Source organism: Panthera leo, chromosome C2, assembly GCF_018350215.1.
Source record: "Panthera leo isolate Ple1 chromosome C2, P.leo_Ple1_pat1.1, whole genome shotgun sequence".
Classification (NCBI taxonomy): Eukaryota; Metazoa; Chordata; class Mammalia; order Carnivora; family Felidae; genus Panthera; species Panthera leo.
The window spans coordinates 120,764,926-120,784,938 of NC_056687.1; the positions used below are offsets into that span (position 1 = coordinate 120,764,926).

The following is a 20,013-nucleotide window of genomic DNA, read 5'->3' on the forward strand; positions in this document are numbered from 1 at the left end:
ATACCACCTGGACCAAAAGAATGTCCCAATGAACCTAAACCTGAGGACAGAGAAAGGAAAAAGGGACACTTCATCAGAATAAAATGCTAAGAGAGCCTTCAGATGAAAGAATTCAGGAGTATGAAAATTTTGGGTTTGTTCCCAAAGGTTATAAATAGTAACTTGATATTGAGCTAAAGGTTCAATTATGTACTAACTTGGTACTGTCTTTCCACCAAATTATTGATGAATAGCATTAAAACCTAAGCAGAGGCTCATTTATCAAACCTCAAAATTCTGTTTTGCATTGATTTTTATCTATAAACAGTACACTTTGAGCATGTATCATCAAGGACAAAAAAAAAAGGAACCAATATAGCTACAAAGGATGGCATTTAAGATGACAAAGTGAAATGAGACAAAAAGTCTACTTGTGACTTTGATCATTCACTGGAAATGAGCTGGTTCTGAACCTGCTTTTCTTTCATTTCAACAGTTTAATCTAGATTCTGAGCACCAGCTATGGGAACAATGTGTGAATGCAGCTGGTACTTTCTAGCTAAGGCATTCAAATTGCTTGATCAACATCAGTTTGAGGTCACAGATTGTCATGCATCACTTTGGATTTTACAAATGTGATCTGTGGGGTAGGTTTACTCTTTTATTCATAGAGTGCAGAGGGCCCCAATTGGGAATTTGTTGTAGGGAATAAGGTTTAGACAAGTAGACCTTGGTCCAATGCTTAATTACCATGCCTGGTCCTCTTAAACACATTTACCAATGTTTTAAACTCAAATTCAACCCAAATTCTATTATGACGGCAACTGCTAAAATCACTTGTTTCTTGGTTCTCCAGCAAATTGAAGGGGATTTTCATCATTTTTTAACTTAGAAAAAAAAGGTGTTATTTCTTGGATGTTTAAACTATTTATTGAATTTATCAATAATAAAGTAAATAAATGTCAACTATTTCCCCAAAAACCTTTTGCTTTTTATCATGAAGAAGGCACCCTACAAACCTTCCATCTTACAAAGACCATCCATCCACCTCACCATTGGAAAAGACAGTTTCTCATGTTTCCTCCGTGGTTGGCTTAGATTTTTTGAAGGAGGCATGTCTGTGTGCAGTGAGTTATCATTCAAATATTCTTGTAGCTTTATAGCTCTGAATTGCTTAAAAGTAAATAAAAATTTAGTTTCTTATCAGGTCTAAAGTTCTTTCACAATTGGGCTTTATGAGCAAACTATCTGTAACTCTACTGAAAGATAAAATACCTTCTGATGAAACAAGTGTTTTAAATAAGAAACTCCCCAATCATCACTCTAACATGTGCCCTTTCTATGCTCATGGTATTACTAAAAAGCAACTTGCTTTTACAGAAGCCATGCTACATGCTTCTCACCAAAAACAGGCAATAAGTAGTTTGAGACAGAATAGTACAGAAAAGATCATTAAAGCCAAAAGACCCTCACATCCTGTGATCTTTTATGTCAGCAAAATTTCCAGCAATCAAGCTTGTGTAACCATTTTATAACCCGTAAACTTGCACATAGTACAAAGGCCTCTTTCTCATTCTCCTTGATTTTCATCATCATCAAGAAGAAAATGTGGAATTGGATCTTTGTTCAGGGAAAGAGCTGGGTGATAATGATGACTTCTTGGATGTTGTGATGGGTTGAAATGGATGGAGGCCAAAAGCTAGGGGCCTTTCCTTTCATATCCATACCACATGCCCTGGGAAAGCACAAACCAGGAGAAAGTGAAACAGAAGCGAGAATTGACAGGACTCAGCACAGAGAGGGGAAGAATGCTTTCAGTTGGATTCCATGTTGAGACTCCCATGAGAGAGTAATTAGGTTCATCAAGGAGGTGGATGGGAGGCATTTTCTCAAGGGCAACTCACTGGTCAAATTTGGGGACTGCCAGTTCTGACTCTAAACTATTGTCTCTGGGGGCACCTGGGTAGCTCAGTTGGTTACGTGCCTGATTCTTGATTTCAGCTCAGGTATGATCTCACAGTTAGTAGGATTGTCTCTCTCTCTCTCTCTCTCTCTCTCTCTCTCTCTCTCTCTCTCTCACTTTCTGGCCCTCCCCTGCTCGAGTGTGTGCGCACACATGCACTCTCTCTCAAAACAAACATTATTTTTAAAAAGTAAATTGTTATCTCTTACCTGGGGGCCTTCCCTGAGGTATCTATGCTCACCTCCAACCACAACAAGTCCACACTGACATCAATTTTGACTGATGTCATAATAAAAAAAAAAGAAGTAATCCCTCTATACTTGGCCAAACCTCCCCCTCTACCCTGGTAAATCATCTCTCAAGCTCTGTCCTCTCAGCTGCTCTCTCTTCTTAACTGCTTTATAAGAATAAGCATCACTACCAGTTGAAGATGGTGATCAACTACATTATGAATGTCAGTGGAAGAGATGTGCCATCAACAACTCCCTCAATGCTGTGTGCACAATGAAAAGGCTGTGTTTTGATTTGCAAAATGGCTATTTGCAACATCTGTTCCAAGTAAACAAATATTTCAAACCACCTTTTGAACTGAGATTTTGAGTTCAGAACCACTGCCTTCTGTCTTGTTTTTCCAAGTAGACAGTCTGATCACAATTCACTCTTAAACCTACTCCCACAGCCATCACCTTCCACCTCGTGGTAGTGTAAAATATATCTCCCCAATACACTCAGTCCAAGGTCTTCTGCCCCAGAGAAGCAAGGCTACCATATTCTTTCCAGACTCAACTCCATTGTGTGCAGACTCTCAGGACTGCAGCCTGACCCCTCCTCACTCTGTGTACTCAACCTGGAAACGGCCATTTATGGCTTGTGTCTTATCTCTTCTGATGATGCAGACACCCTCCCAGTGGCCACCAAGTTCCCCCATACCTCCTTTTACATTGTTCTCTGAGGTTTTTTGATCCAAAGAACATCTCAAACTGGAGTGCCCTGCTGCCAACTCAAATTAAACTTGAGTCTAATAACCGCAAAAAGTTAATGAAATGAGCTAATAGTGAGGAGATGTGAACAGAGGCTCTGCCTACACCACCAACTAGCTTATTAGTTAAGCATAACTCATTTTCTCTTCTTATAATAAGGGAATGGTCTAGATAAAGTAAGTAGGATAGCTCTATGATTTTAAATGCCTACCTTTGCTTCCGATTCTGTGTCTCCCTCTCTCTCTGCCCCTCCCCCGTTCATGCTCTGTCTCTCTCTGTCTCAAAAATAAATAAAACCTTAAAAAAAAAATTTAAATGCCTACCTTCCCCAAGCCAAAATACACTTATTTATTCATGTAATAACTACTGTCTAATATTGCAAAGCTATTTGCCTAGCATTGTGAAGAGTTAACCATTCCCCAAAGAGCTTATCATCTAGAATGGGAAACAACCATATCAATAACTATAAGAAACAGAAAGAGATAATGTCACAACTGGAGGTATTTATAAGATAAAAACATTACAAGCCCATTACCAACACACCAAGCCTGAAACTCATTTTCAGTAGATCTTTTCTCCTCTGCATCTAGTCTTTTACCAAAACCTTTTTCCGGAGTGCCTGAGTGGCTCAGTCAGTTAAGCATCTTACCTTTGATTTGGGCTCAGGTCATGACCTCACGCTTGGTGAGACTGAGCCCTGCATTGGGGTCTGCACTGACAGTGTGGAACCTGCTTGGGATTCTCTCTCTCTCTCTCTCTCTCTCTCTCTGCCCCTCCTCTGCTTGTGCACATGCTCCCTCTCTCAAAATAAATAAACTTTTAAAAAATGTTCAAAAAAAAAAAAAAAAAAAGAGCCAACATGCTTAAATGCAGGCCTGGGCAACTCTCCCCTATTATGATTTTACCCCTTCCCCAGCACTCTCCAAACTGATCCATAATCTGTCATCAGAATATGAGAATCACCCAATAGGCTGGTTTGACTTGGCCACTGTCTTGCTACAGGTCTAAGGTGGCCTCCTCCATATTATACAATATCCACATCAAATCACTTTACAAAATGGTCCATACTTCAACTCCCTCCCACAAATGGTGGCTGAGAACATACTTAGTGCTGGATGAGATGTCGAAGTCATAGGCTTTAAGCTCTAAGAGCTTACAAACTGTTGGGAAGTTGGAACACATGCTAATATACAATAATCAGGGATACTAAAGATGAGGGGGACACTAGCAGCACAGACAACAGTAATAAATGCTATAGGGTTCAGAAGAGGGAGAGCTACTTTCTGGCTGCAGTAATCAAGAAAGTCTTCTAAGACAAGATCACACGTGACCTACACCTTGCAGTATGGGCAGGACTTCAGGGAAGGAGGCAAAAAGACATTCTGGGCCAAAGGCCCAATGTGACTGAGGCAAGAAAAGGAGGGAGGTTTCAAAACCACCAAATTGTTAGGTGGGGCCTGAGTGAGAGGGCATTTTTTGAAAGGTGTTTACAAGGTACTATCAAGCTTCGTAATAAGCAATGACTAATTTTCTGCTTCAACTAGACTACATGTAAGAAGGTAGAAGAGAAAAATAAAGTTTAATAATCTACCCAAACTGGGAAGAGAGTATCAGCAGGGTTAAAAGAGCCCTAAAATCAGAAAACCTGGGCCCAAGGCCCAGCTTTTGCCAAGGAGGGGCTCTAGCAGCAACAACAAGTCATTTAACCTCATAGGTCTCGGTTTTCTTATTTGTAAACTGAAGCAGCTGAACTGGCTGACCTCGATGGTCTCTATAGTCCAAAACTAAACCAACTGTATATTATTTCTGTATTAAAACATTCATCATGGGAAAGGGGGGGGAGTGAAGGGAAAGGAAAGTATCTGTATTCCCTTTCCATATAGGTTTCTCTTCCTGAACTAAAAATTTCTTTTTCTTAAACTCATTAATTCTATGTATATGTCTCCCACATCATAAATGTAATACTTTACCTAAATAATGTTCAGTGTGTGCCCCCTTACCTAAAATTCTGTGGCTCATGAGTTATCCAACAAATTTGTGCAGCAGGGCCTTAGCCTCCTACAAGTGTATCCAATACCGCAGCTCCAGGGTAAAATATCTCTGGATGAGCCATAAGATGTGACCGGATAAATAAAGGACAGAAAAGTGAGAACTCGTTACTCACCTAAAAGAGCACTTCGTTTTAATAGCACTAAATGAAGCCTGAAACAGAAGTAATGGAGAAAAAGTAAGGGGTGGGGGGAGTCTTATCTTTCATTAAGTTTCTACTTTAAAATGCAGCTGAAATGCTTGAAGTGTCTGGCACGGAAATTCGCTGAAAGTTGACATTTTTTGTACTGCATCCAGGGGCCCCTTGCTCCAGGAACGGCACCAAAACCAGAAACCACGGATGCGATTTCACTCCAGCCCTATTGATCTTATGCACCAAAAGGCCAAAGGCAAATAAACCACTCGCAGAATTGAAGTGAAACAGGCTGGATCAGAAAGCCTCGTCAAGCAGCCACCCAAAGTTTAAGAGACAGAGAGGAATATAGAAAAGTTAACAAAATGCCTAACTTCAAGCAGGGAATCATAATTCAATTTTCAGGGTTACTGTGTAAGCAGCATAAATACATGATTTAACACCTGCCCGCACTCCAGGCTGCCGGACTGGGCAGGTGCACACCCGGAGGTCTGCTGGCGCCGCACTGCACAGCCGGGCGCGGGGAGCCGCCTCTCGAGCGAGGGAAACCGGAGAGACTCCCCTCGAGCGGCTGTGCTACAGAGAAAAAGTGAAACTTTGGTTTCTGCCTATTCTTCCAGCCTTCCTCTCGGACCCCACCACCGCGCCCCGTACCTGCCGCAGGCGTCGAGCGCGCAGCTCCCGCTCGGTATCCAAACACTCCCGGCTCCACTCTGCGGATACCACGCCGGGGCCACCTAGCTGCTGCGCTCGCACCACTACGCATGCCCGGCCGGCACCCAAGCCAGCAAACTCTAAATCCACTTGCCGGGTTTTAGCTGCGGTTCCTAGGGGAGAGGACCAGAACCCGGGAGCCGGAGTTCTGCCCGGGAGTGGAAGAGGAGTTGCAGGTGCTGGGAGAGGTGAATGGGCGCTGCTGCAACGTTATCCCTATTGCCCACAGTTACCCAGAAAGTACCCTGCTCCAAGCCTAAAGCTGACCGTCTACACATTTGGAAAGAGCTTAGTAGAGTGGTCCTCAAACTTGAGCATGAATCAGAATCAGCCGGAGGGCTTGGTAAAGCATAGATCACACATCCAGAATTTCAGATTCAGTTGGTCTATAGTGAGGCCCAACAATGTACATTTCTAACACTTTCTAGGGTAAACTGATGCTACTAGTCCTGGTACCGCTCTTTGCGAACCCTTGGTCTAGAGAAAAGATATTTGGTATTAAAACAGGGAAGTTTTCTCACCACCAAACCCCCTTTTAGGATTTCACATAACACTTCCTCTTCATTTAACAGCCACACCTGCTTTAAAAATAAATAAATAACTACAGCTCACACTCAAACAAAGGTGGGATATTTCCTCTAGCATGTGAGCCAAGTAAATGGGATGCAGCCTCAGGAGTTTGGGCATACTTTGCCTGTAGCATAATCTACAGCTTTGATCCCTCCAGTTCTGTCCAGGCAACACGAGGGGTCCCTATTTTGTTGCCTCTTTAACTCAAAGTCCTATGTGGTCCCTTAGTGTCTAGTGCAGTACTGGGTACAAAATAGGTACACAAGAAATCCTGAAATGGTATCAGCAGGGCTGGAGAGACGAAGAAGAAGGCTGTTGAAATCATTTTAGGAACCCAAAGTAAGTGATAAGCAATTAAATATGGAAATAAATGGGCTGATAAGGATTTCTACTTGCCTTCCACCTAGAGAAATCAGTGGATTTAGTATCCTTATCTGAGCCCAGATACACAGGAAGACTTGAGTACATAAGTTCTCACAAAATATTTCTTAAAAAATTAAACACACCTCTGCCATGTAACTCAGCCATTCCACTCATAGGTATTACCCAAGAGAAATTAAAACGAATATTTACACAAAGACTTAAACACCAATGTTCATAGCAGCTTTGTTTCACAATAGCCCCAAACCAGAAGGAACCCAACAGGTGAATGGCTAAACAAACTGTGGTATATCTATGCAATACAATACTACTCCACAAAAAAGGAAAGAATTACTCATAGAGTCTTCAACATAGATAAATCTCAAAATTATTACACTAAGTGGAAGAATCCAGAGACAAAAGTATGATTGATTCCATTTACATGAAGTCCCAACTAACCTATAGTGACAAAAAGCAAATCAATATTCCCCTGCAGCCACGGATGGAGGGAGGGATGAGCTGTAAAATGGCAGTAAAAATCTTTTGGAGATGATGGAAATCTTGTCTTAATTGTAGTGGAGATTTCAAAGGAATATACAACTGTCAAAACTAAATTGGGCATTTTAAATTTATGAAACTTATTTTACATAAATTATTCCCTAATAAAGATAAGAATATAATTAATCAAATATTCCTATGAGTCTTTACTTGGTGGGAATATTGACCAAGATAAGTTCATGAGGAAGTATAGAACTCAGATATGGTGTAATCTGATTTGAAAGGAAAACAAAACAAAAAAAAAAAAAAAAAACAAGAAAGAAAGAAAGAAAGAGAACTCATCCTCTGTGGAAGAAGAAAAAATAATCAGTATAAACTATCTGAAACAACCCATCTCTAAAAGTAAACAACCCCAAGATGTGATTTGCAAATGTATTGCTGATTAAAGTATTTCCCAAGAGTATCTACAAACATAAAATAGCAAATAAAGTATATCATTAGAAATGCACAACCAGGGCATAATAACTATAAAGAAAACCATTATCTGCTGAGCTGATTATATCTCTAACAATAAGAAATAAAGTTTTCAAACTGTGTTTCTGGAGCCTGAGGTATCATGGAGATGATAAATAGGCAGGGCTGTGGGTCAAGGACTACAGTTCCAAGAACCCACTATCATTCTCATATTGAGGTATTCTCTGAGATTTTATTTGATAAAAGAGTTCCCCTGATAATTAAAAAAGCAATAGTTTGAAATCAACATACTTCAGATTGATCAAAAATCAACAGAAATAATGGCATCAGGTAGGAAGAATTTACAGAGAAGATGCTATAATTGGTGGGCACAAGTATTATTATGATCATCAAAAATATATACTCTAGTTATAATAGCCATATGTCCCAATTTTTTCATAATAGTCCCAATTTTAATATTTTTTTATCATGTGAATTTATGTCCAATCATGTGTTCCAACTTTTGGTTGAAAAAAAAAAGCACCAACATAAATCAAAATAGGGATAGTTTTCTGTCTCTTCTACAGTGTATATAAAATATTAGTAATATATTAATATTATTAATAACATAGCGAAGTTATTGTGCTCTTAATATGTGCCAGTCCCTGTTTTAAGCACTTTATAATGTTTTCTCATTGAATATCCATGACAACCTTAATAAGCTATCCTCATTTTATAGGTGAGAAAACAGAGGCACAAAATAGTAATTATTTTTCTTGAAATAAAGACAACTAAATGAAAATTAAATAAAAATTAAATTGAAAATTGTACTTTATTTAAAGACCATCTTTGCTGATTCCACATTTCCCAAGGAGCCTCTGGATTATTAATTTATTTTCCAGGCTTATTGATACTGGGAAGGAGACCAGAAAGAGCAGAAATTTACCACCACCATCATCTTCACCACCATCTCTAATGCCTGTTCCATGTTTTCTATGTGCTAGCTGCTCCAAGAACCTTTTGTTCTTCACCACATTTTAATGCTCACAAGGACGAAAGTGGAGATTCAGAAATATTGAGTAACAGAGTGTGAACAAACAGTGAAGAAAGGATTCCAGCTCGAATCCTACTCCAAATATGTGTTATTATCACAAGTAATCCCTCCAAGTTATAATATATCCCAAACTCTAAATGGAAAAAAAAAAAAAACCCACCAAGCATTCTGGGTTATAAAGTGAGTCTATGTGAATGTGGTCAGTGTTAGTTCCTTAGAGCCTGATAGTTTCTGAAATGTTTATGACGATAATACCCAACTGCTACCCAGCCCTGATCCTAATCGAGGACTACTTATGGGTACCAATTTTACCTCCCATTTCAGGAAAAGTAGGTGTGTTTTGAATGACCCTGGGTAATACCAGGAAGTATGTAGGAACATATTTACTTTATTTGACCCCCCCCCCTTTTTTTTCCTAGAATAAGGGACTAGAGAAGAAAACTATATGTGAAAAGGGCTAATATTCAGTTCATCTCTGGCTTTATTATTATTTTTTTACATCATTTGGAGGAAAAAGAATAATCTGATAAATAAAACAGAAAATAATGCAAATCTCCCCCCCTCCTCTTCCTGTCTCTCTCTCTCTCTCTCTCTCTCTCTCTCTCTCTCTCTCTCTCTCACACACACACACACACACACACACACACACACACAAACACAACTTAAAATAGATTGGATCAAAATAGTTAACCAAGCACATACATCTATATCCTACTTACCATATAAAAACCTTTGAAAATTAGAGAAGATACCTTTTATTTTTATTTTTTTTAATGTTTATTTATTTTTGAGAGAGCGAGAGTGCGGGCAGGGGAGGGGCAGAGAGCAACTGAAGCGGGCTCCAGGCTCCAAGCTGTCAGCACAGAACCTGATGTGGGGCTCAAACTCACGAACCATGAGATCATGATCTGAGTTGAAGTCAGATGCTTAACTGACTGAGCCACCCAGGCACCCCAAGAAGATAACTTTTAAAAGTAAAAAATATCCTAGGAAAAGAATAAAAACTGCCATCAGCAAACCAGCAATGTTGAGAAAAGACAGACTACAGATAGGGTCATATCTCAGTAAAAGGAAGGGAAATTCATCTCAAATCTTATTGAGGAGTCCAGAGCAAAGGAAGAAGCAGTGAGGGGAAGGCTGTGCACTCTCAAAATTAACAGATCAAGAATTGAGGGGCAGGCACTGAGGAACTCATTAGAGACAGAAATCAGGGAAAGAGGCTTAGAGTAGGTCAGCTAGTCAACAACTTTCACCTCCCCAACTGGTTCTAAATGGTGACCAAGGTACCTACAGACTACCAGGAAGAACATGAGTCTCTCACACCTTAAAGATAAACTGCCATCGTATCCTTACTTCTCCAGTGCTCTTCCTTACACCAAACTGGCAGAGGACAGCTATAGTTAACCAAAAGGCAAAGTGAACAGAGATTCTAAAATATAAAACTGAACAGATAACTAAATATTACCACACATTTGGCAGGAAGGATCAACATAAGAGAGACACCATTTGTATATTTCTACTACTAATATTAGAGAAAACAGAGCTAGAGATCAGAAGACATTTGAAAAGTATAATTAATACCACTAGAGAAACACGAGATGTTGCATGTACAAAAAGTGTAACTAGATAGTTAGGAATTTAAAATTTTGATGACTGAGATAAAAAAATTAAATGGATGGTCAAGATATCAGAACAAAGACGATCAGAAATTAAAAATTGATAAAGATCAAGCTGAGTAATTATCCCAGAATGAAGTTAGCCTAACAGGCATTGGAAAAAACAGCTTGAGTGCATAGAAGGATGATCAGGGGCAGCTCACTACCTTCCCCATCCTCCCCCAACACCTTGACCATCCTTACCTGAAAAAAATAAAATCGTGTACAACATCAACTGAAGAGATAGAAAATGGGAAAAAGAGTTTTGGAATTTGGCAGAGACTACTGACTGTCCCCAAATATATTTTCATCTATGAAGACAAGGGCACACAGATTAATGAGAAATTACGGATCAGTCAGTAACATATTAACAGATTCTGTGGATTGCCCCAACTCTCTTCTTGGATACCTTCCTGGAAAGCCAGACTCTACATTTCCCACATGCATCTGTAGATAGGGTTCCAGATATGATTTAGGTTCCACCAAGTCATAAAAGGCATTGGTTGAAAATAAATTGTATGAGAAGAGAGGCAAGCACCATCTTTTAGCAGCCTTCCTGATCCTTTCAGAGTTAGTGCTGCCTGATAGGCAATTAGGGGAGTACTTGTATCCTCATGATGAAGTCCCAAAGATTCTGTAAATTATCTATATCTCTTAACAAACCTCTTTATTCTTAAACTAGCAAAAGAGACTTCAATCCTGACGAATGCACTATCCATCTGTTTAACAAGTTGTCTTTCTCAACATTGATCAGTAAATCAGTAAATAAATGAGAAAACGAATACTACGGAATTAAAGTAAAAAGTACAGAAGAACACGTTTAACTATGAGGTTAACCTTCCTAAGCAAGACTCAAAACCCAGAAGATATAAAGGAAGATATATTTGATATAATAAAAATTAAAGTTTCTGTGACAAGAACCAAGTGACAGACTGAGAGTAAATATTCTCAGAATATAAATCAGAAAATAGTTAATATCTATAATACATTAAAATGTTTCTATAAATCAATAAAAAGACACAACCAAGTGAAAAACACATACAGTCCTGAGTAGGTAATTTAGAGAAAAAGAAATCCAAATGACAATAGACATACAACCAGATGCTTGAACTTGCTGATAACTAGAGAAATGCATATAAATATATACCTAAGTACCTTACCCTAAACCAATCAAATCAAAATCTCTAGAAGTGCCCAAATACTTTTTAAAAGCTTCCCACCCACATAATTTCAATGTGTAGTCAAGGTTGAGAACCACTGCTCTAACACAGTGCTAACTCAAAGTGTGGTCTACGGACAAGCAGCATCAGCATCATGTGAAAGCAAAATTACTGAGTTCCCTTTCAGACCCACTGAATCAGAATCTCTGGAGCTGAGACTCAGGAATCCATTTTAATAAGCCCTCCAGGTGATTCTAAAGCATGCCCAAGCTGGAGAACTCAGAATCTGCTTCCTTCTGGCTTTATTTACATTATAATTTTTTTTAATGTTTATTTATTTTTGAGAGAGATAGAGTGTGAGCAGGGGAGGGGCAGAGAGAGAGAGACACACACACACAGAATCCGAGGCAGGCTCCAGGCTCTGAAGTGTCAGCACAGATCCCAACATGGGGCTCGAACCCATGAACCATGAGATCATGACCTGAACTGAAGTCGGACGCTCAACTGACTGAGCCACCCAGGTGCCCCATATTTACATTAAAGAACTAGTGGGAGGATAATGACATTTGTAACAGATAAAAGTATATTGAGAAAAGTAAAAGTGATGACTGCAAATACAAATAATCACTACCTGCACAGGGCACCTGGGTGGCTGAGGTGGTTAAGCGTCTGACTCTTGATCTCAGTTCAGGTCTTGATCTCAGGGTTGTGAGTTCAAGCCCTGTATTGGGCTCCATGCTGGGCATGGAGCCTACTTAAAAATTAAATTAAAAAAACAAAAAACCCCAAATAATCACTATCACTCAAACAAATTTGATATAATCTTAAGGTCATACTTAAGAGTTTAGCAATAAAAATGATAACAATTCATTACTGAGATAAAGATATCCTTGATACATGAGAAAGTATTCCATGGCCTTATTTCTGAATCATCTCCAAATACACTAGTTCTATTATATAGCCTTAGTAGATGTGAGATTGCCACAATGATAGAAAGACAAACAGCTTTATGCTTAAGTTTTTTAAATATTGTAAGTTCCTCTGTGAGAACTAGATGGTTTTTGTAATTTGTTTTTTTCAGTGTTTCTACTAAATGGGACAAGTCTGTTAATGCAGTTTGGCTGTACAGGATCATTCACTCTGAGTTATTAAGTTTCAGAATGTTGACCTGCTATATCAATGTAGGCTTTATCCTATTACAACCAATAGATATGTGCCCCTTTTTACCCATCAATCTGTCTGACAATATTCAACACATATTGTCAAAATTATTTTTGAAGCAGGGGAATGGCATAATCGTATTTCGGTTGTAAAAGTGTGCTCTGTCTGCTGTGTAAAACAACTCCAGGGGCACCTGGGTGGCTCGGCTGGTTGAGTGTCTGACTCTCGATTTAGGCTCAGGTCATGATCTCACTGTTCATGAGATCAAACCCTGAGTCAGGCTCTGTGCTGACAGTGAGGAGCCTGCATGGGATTCTCTCTCTCCCTCCCTCTCTGCTCCCCACCAGCTCCTACTCTCTCTCTCTCTCTCTCCCAAAATAAATAAATAAACTTAAAAGAAATAAAAATTGGGATGCCTGGATGGTTCAGTTGGTTGAGTGTCTGACTCTTGATTTTGGCTCAGGTCATGATCCCAGGGTCATGGGATCGAGCCCAGTGTGTGGCTCTGTGCTGAGCGTGGAGCCTGCTTAAGATTCTCTCTTCCTCTGTCCCTCTCCCCCACTCATGCATGCTCTCTCTGTCTAAAATAAAACTAAATGAAGTATTGATTAAAAGAATAATAAATTAAAATAAAATAAAATGAAAATGAAAATTATTAGAGTGATGTCACTAAGATAGCAACATAAGTTGTTCCTGACACCGTTCCCCTTCACAAGAAGAGCAACCAACATTCTATTCAAGAACAAGACACCATTGAGAGAATCCTAGAACACAGGGGTTAGGCTGAAACACCCTCATGCACCTCAGAGACCAAGACAGACTGCATTAGAAAAGAGAAGCAGCTACACGTTGAATGCATTGCCACTCGGGAAAGTCCAGCACCATGTGGTGCAGCCTCTCCTGACCTTTCAGTTCTTCCAATGGGAAAAGAAAGCCCCAAGGGAAAACCAGCCTTCCCCAGCACTGTGGGTCACTTTTGGGGAGTCCCTACTCTGATCTTACACCACAGGAATTACAGGGAAATCTGTGGGGCCCAGCACTGGGAATATGACTGTGATGAAGAAGGAGGAAGGGCTTGCAACAACCAGCACATGGATCTTGGCAAACCATGTCCGTAACTGCTGTGCCCAGGTAGTAATCCCAACCAGTGGATTTGCTCATCTGCAGAACCAAGTCAGGAACATGCTGACCAGGGAACCTCGTGAAGTACAGACCTGCCTGATTTGGATCCTCAAATGAGGAGTTTTGCTGGCCCTAGAACCCAATTTGTCATGCCCAAGAAAGGAGATGAGCCACAGCCCTACCCACTTTGGAGAGTGACTCCCAGCCCCATTTGACCAGAAGGTCTAGTGAAAACACCTGAAAGCTGTGTGGCCCAGGGGCACTCAAGCAGAGAGAGAGGCAAACAAAGCTGACAATTTGCAGAGCAAAGCTAATAGCACTATTTAGCCAGAGAACATGGGGTATAGGTTGCCTTGATCTGGGACAACAAACAAAGAGCTTTACCAGTTTTAGAGCTTCTGCTGCCCTCTGGGCAGGAAATCTAATTCATAGCCCTGCTCATTGCTGATTACAGCTTTCAACCTGTCTGATCAGGAAGCTTAACCGGAGCACACAGGAAGCTGCACAGCCCATTTAACAGCCCTACATACAGTGGCGCATGAATAATGAGCACAGCCCATGACTTCCTCATCTGCACAGCAAAAACGGCCTTCTCACCTGACCAGGGAATTCACAGCATACTCAGGCCTGATTTGAGCCCCCAAACAATGAAGTACACAGGCCCTGGGCTCTGGCCTGCTACTCTGCCAGGGCAGGGAAGCTAATTCATAGCCCTATCTACTACTGAATATACCCAACCATTTAATTAGCCTGGCTAGAGAATTTAGGCATCCTCAGAACCCATCCTGCAACCTTACTTGGGTAGGGAGCCAAGCCTGCAATCCTACCCAACTGTTCTCAGTCAGTGGCATACACCCCCTTCCTCATCCTTAGAGCTCAAACACTTGCCTTCTTCCAAACTATACTGTAATAGCCGGCCCCATCCACCCAGACATCACAAGCAGATATACCCAGAAACCAAACTGAGCTAGTGAAGAGAACTGTTTCTGCCAAAGCAAACCTGAGAAGTCTAGAAGGGGAGCCCCATCTCTCAAATGCAGAGATACAATGTAAGGAATCAAAGATCACAAAAAATCATCTATATACAATACCAGCAAGGAAATCAATAAAGGTCCAATAATTGACCCTAAAGAAATGGAGATTTATGAGCTGTAAGACAAAGAATTCAGAATAATCCTCTTAAGGATGTTTTGTGAACTACAGGAAAACACAGATAACTAAACAAAATTAGAAAAACTATGCGTGAACAAAGCAAGAGAATTGACAAAAAATAGCAACCATTAAACAAACAAAAAACACAGAAATCCTAAAGCTGAAAAATACAATAACTGAATTGAAAAATTTAATAGTTTCAAAAATAGACTTGACCATAGAGAAGAAAGAATCAGTGACCCAGAGGACAGGACATTTGAAATAACTCAGAGGAGGGGGAAAAAAAAAAGAATGAAAAAGAGTAAAGAAAGCCTATGGCAATTATGGGACACAATGAAAAGAAACAACATTCACATTATGGGAATTCTAGAAGAAGAAGAGAAAGAGAAAGGGACAGAAAGTATATTTAAAACAATAATGATGGAAAACCTCCTGAACCTGAGGAGAGAAATGAACATCTAGATTCATGAGGCCCAAAGGATTCCAAATATGTTGACCCTGAATAGAGTTAACAATGAGACATTATAATTAAAGTGTCAAAAGTCAAAGACAAAGAATTTTAAGAGCAGCAAGAGAAAAAAGGATGTGACATATAAGGAAACTCCATAAGACTGTAGGTGGGTTTCTCAACAGAAACTTTTCAGGCCAGGAAGAGAATGGGATGACATATTCAAAAATTGAAAGAAAGTAACTGTTAACCAAGATTTCTCTAACTAGAGGTGCCTGGATGACTCAGTCAGTTGAGCGTAAGACTTCAGCTTAGGTCATGATCTCTTGATTTGTGAGTTAGAGCCTCACACTGGGCTCTGCACTAACAGCTCACAGCCTGGAGTCTGCTTTGGATTCTGTCTCCCTCTGTATCTGCCCCTTCCCTGCTTGTGCACGTGCTCTCTCTCTCTCTCTCTCTCTCTCTCTCTCGCCCCCCCTTCTCTCTCTCTCAAAAGTAAATAAAAACATTTAAAAAAAAGAATTCTCTAAACAGTAAAGTTGTCCTTCAGAAATGAAGTAGGGACAAAGTCTTTCCTAAACAAACAAAAGCTGAAAAAATTCATTACCACCAGACCTGCCCTACAAGAAATGCTAAAGGGAGTTTTTTGAATAGAAGTAAAATAACACTATTAACATCATAAAAACACAAATAGGTAGCATAAATCTCACTGGTAATGGTAAATACAAAAGCATAGTTAGATTCTATAATATGGTAATAGTGGTACATAACTCACAACTCTAGTTTAAAAGTTAAAAAAATGAACTTAGAGAAAATAACCATAAATACAATAATCTATTCTTAATTACACAATATAAAAAATATAAATTGTCATAGCAATAACTTAAAAGATGAGGGGGACAAGAAGTGTCAAGTATATAAATTCTATTAAAATTAAGTTGTTACAAATTTAAACATAGGTGTTAAAAGTTTAAGATATTTTATGTAAGCTTCATAGTACCCACAAGGGAAATCTTGTAGTAATCACACAAAAGAACACAATAAAAAAGTCAGAGCATACTGATACCAAAAGACTTCAAAACACACACAAAAAAAGAAAGCATGATAAGGAACAAGGAACAACAGATCTGGAAAACGACTGGAAAAACAACAAAATGTCAATAATAAGCCCCTACCTATCAATAATTACTTTAAACAAATGGATGAACTCTCTACTCAAAAGACATAGAATGGCTGAATGGATTTAAATAAACAACAAGAAAAGATCCAACAACATGCTACCTACAAAAGACTCACTTTAGCCTTAAAGACATATAGACTAAGAGTGAAATTATGGAAAAAGCCATTTTAAGCAAAAATAGCCAAAAAGGCAGGGGTAGCTATACTTATATCAGAAACAGTACACTTTACACTACAAATGGTAAAGAGACAAAGAAGGTCATTACATAATAATGGAGGTTAATACATCATGAAAATATAATAATTGTAAATATTTATATGCCCAACATCAGAGCACCTAAATACATAAAGCAAAATCTAACAGAGCTAAAAGGAGAAATAAACAGTAATATAATAATAGTTGAGGACTTTAATATCCCACTTTCTACAATGGATAGATCATCCAGACAGAGAAGCAATAAGGAAAAGTGTATTTGAACAATGCTATTGACCAAGTGGAACTAACAAACACATATACAGAACATTCTATCCAACAAAAGCAGAATATATATTCTTCTCAAGCACACATGGAACATTTTCTAGGAATGACCATATGTCAGGTCACAAAATTCAAGAAGACTGAAATCATACCAAGTATCTTCCCTGACCACAATGACATGAAAACAGAAATCAATAAGAAAATTGGAAATTCACAAACACGAGAAAACTAAACAACACTCTCTTGAACAACAAATGGATGGAAGAAGAAATTAAAGAGAAAATAAAACAGTAAGAAAAATGGAACCATAACATACCAGAACTGCTGGGATGCAGCAAAACCAGTTAACAATATACACCTACATTAAGAAGCAAGAAAAGATCCCAAATAAACAACCTAACTCTATGCCTTCAGGAACTAGAAAAAGAACAAACTGAGCCCAAAGTTGGCAGAGGAAAGGGCATAATAAATATGAATGCAGGAAAGAAAGAAAGAAAGAAAGAAAGAAAGAAAGAAAGAAAGAAAAGAAAAATAACAGAAAAGATTAACCAAACTAAGAATTGGTTCTTTGAAAAGATAAACCTGACAAACCCCTAGCTAGATTAATGAAAAGAAAAAAAAAAAAAAAAAAGAGAGAGAGAGAGAGAGAGAAAGGACCCAAATCAACAAAACTATAAATGAAAAATAATACATTACAATTGATACCAAAGAAATTCAAAGAATAAGAGGCTACTATAAATAACCAAATACCAACGAACTGGACAACTTAGAAGAAATGCAAATATTCTTTGAAACACACAACTTACCAAGACTGAATCAGGAAGAAATAGACAATATGAATAGGCGAATTACTAGTTAGAAGATTAAGTCAGTAATAAAAAAATCTCCCAACAAAGAAAAGCCCAGGACCAGATGGCTTCAAAGGTGAATTTTACCAAATATTAAAAGACAAATTAACACCAATACTTCTCAAACTCTTCCAAAAAATTGAAGAGGAAGGAACACCACTCCCAAACTCATTTTATAAAGGCAGAATTATCCTGATACCAAAACCAGGAAAAATACTACTAGAAAAGAAAACTACAAGCCAATATCCCTCATGAATATAGATGACAAAGTTCCCAATAAAATAATAGTAAACTCAGCATTACATTAAATGAATCATTCACCATGATCAAGTGGAATTTATCCTTGGGATGCAAGAATGGTTCAACATATGCATATCAATAAGCTACTTCATATTAATAGACTGAAAGAATCAAATGATCACGTTAATAAATACAGATAAAGCACTTGACAAAATTCAACATCCATTTGTGATAAAAGCTCTTAACAAATGAGGCATACAAAGAACATATCTCAATGTAATAAAATCCATATATGACAAGCCCACAGCTAACATCATACTCAATGGTGAAAGGATGAAAGCTTTTCTTCTAAGAGCAGGAACAGGACAGGGTGCCCACTCTCACCATTCAACATGGTACTGGAAGTCCTAGCTGGAGCAATTAGGCAAGAAAAAGAAATAAAAGGAATCAGAATTAGAAAGGAAGAGGGAGAATTGTCTCCATTTGCAGATGACATGATTTTGTACAGATAAAGTCCTAAAGACTCAACCAAAACCTGTTAGATTTAATCAATGAATTCAGTAAAGTTGCAGGATACCAAATTAACATACAAAAATCAGTAGCATTTCTATGCACTGACAACAAAATTTCTGAAAAAGAAATCAAGAAATAGATCCCAGTTATAATAGCATCAAAAACAGTAAAATACTTCAGAATAAATGTAACTAAGGAGGAAATGATTTCTACACTGAAAACTATGACATTGACAAAAGAAATTGAAGAAGACACAAAGAAATAGAAAGGCATCCCGTGTTCACGGATTAGAAGAATTAATATTGTTAAATGTCAGTACTACCAAGAGCCATCTATAGATTCAATGCAACCCTTACCAAGATTCCAGTGGCATTTTTTACAGAAGTAAACAAACAAACAAACCTAAAACTTATATGGAACCACCAAAGACCTTGAATAAAAAAAAAAATCCTGAGAAAGAACAAATTGGGAGGTATCACTTCCTGATTTCAAGCTATAACTAAAACAATAGTCATCCAAACAGAATGGTACTGGCATAAAAACAAATAGACCAATAGAACAGAATCAAGAGCCCAGAAATAGACCCCTGAGCATATATATTAAACTAATATTCAACAAGGAAGCCAAGAATACTCAATGGAGAAAAGATAGTCTCTTCAGTAAATGATGCTGGAATAATTGGATATTCACATGTAAAAGAATGAAACTGGACCCATATCTTATACCCTTTACAAAAATTAACTTGAAATGAATTAAAGATTTATATGAAAAACTTTAAACCATAAACTTCTAGAAGAAAACATAGAAAGAAAGAAAGAAAGAAAGAAAGAAAGAAAGAAAGAAAGAAAGAACGAACATAGAAACAAATCTCCTTAATATGGGTCATGGTCATGATTTTTGGATATGACATCTTAACCACAAGCAACAAAATAGAAAATAAATAAGTGAGATTACATCAAACTAAAAAGCTTTTGCACAGCAAAAAATAAAAAATAAATAAAATAAAAATAAAATCATCAACAAAATGAAAGACAATCTATTATTTGGGAAAACATTTTTGCAAACCATATACCTGATAAGGGGTTTGTATCCAAAATATAGAAAGAGCTCATACAGGGCACTTGGGTGACTCAGTCAGTTAAGGGTCCAACTTTGGCTCAGGTCATGATTTCACAGTTAGTGGGTTCAAGCCCCACATCAGGCTCTGCACTGACAGCTCAGAACCTGAAGCCCAATTTGGATTCTGTGTCTCCCTCTCTCTCTCTGCCCCTCCTGCGCTTGTGCTCTCTCTCTCTCTCTCTCTC

General features: G+C 38.5%; 1 protein-coding gene across 2 annotated transcripts in view; it reads right to left on the bottom strand.

Annotated features, from left to right (window-relative positions):
- PLS1 (plastin 1) overlaps window positions 1-20,013 on the bottom strand; it is a 125,189-nt gene that overhangs the window by 99,108 nt on the left and 6,068 nt on the right. The window contains exon 1 of one of the 2 annotated variants that reach the window (XM_042955169.1): window positions 5,759-5,816. The exons of the other annotated variant lie outside the window; for it this stretch is intronic. The gene's annotated coding sequence lies outside the window, so the exon portion shown is untranslated. Of the gene's footprint in view, window positions 1-5,758; window positions 5,817-20,013 lie in introns of those variants that run through there. 2 annotated transcript variants of the gene reach the window in all.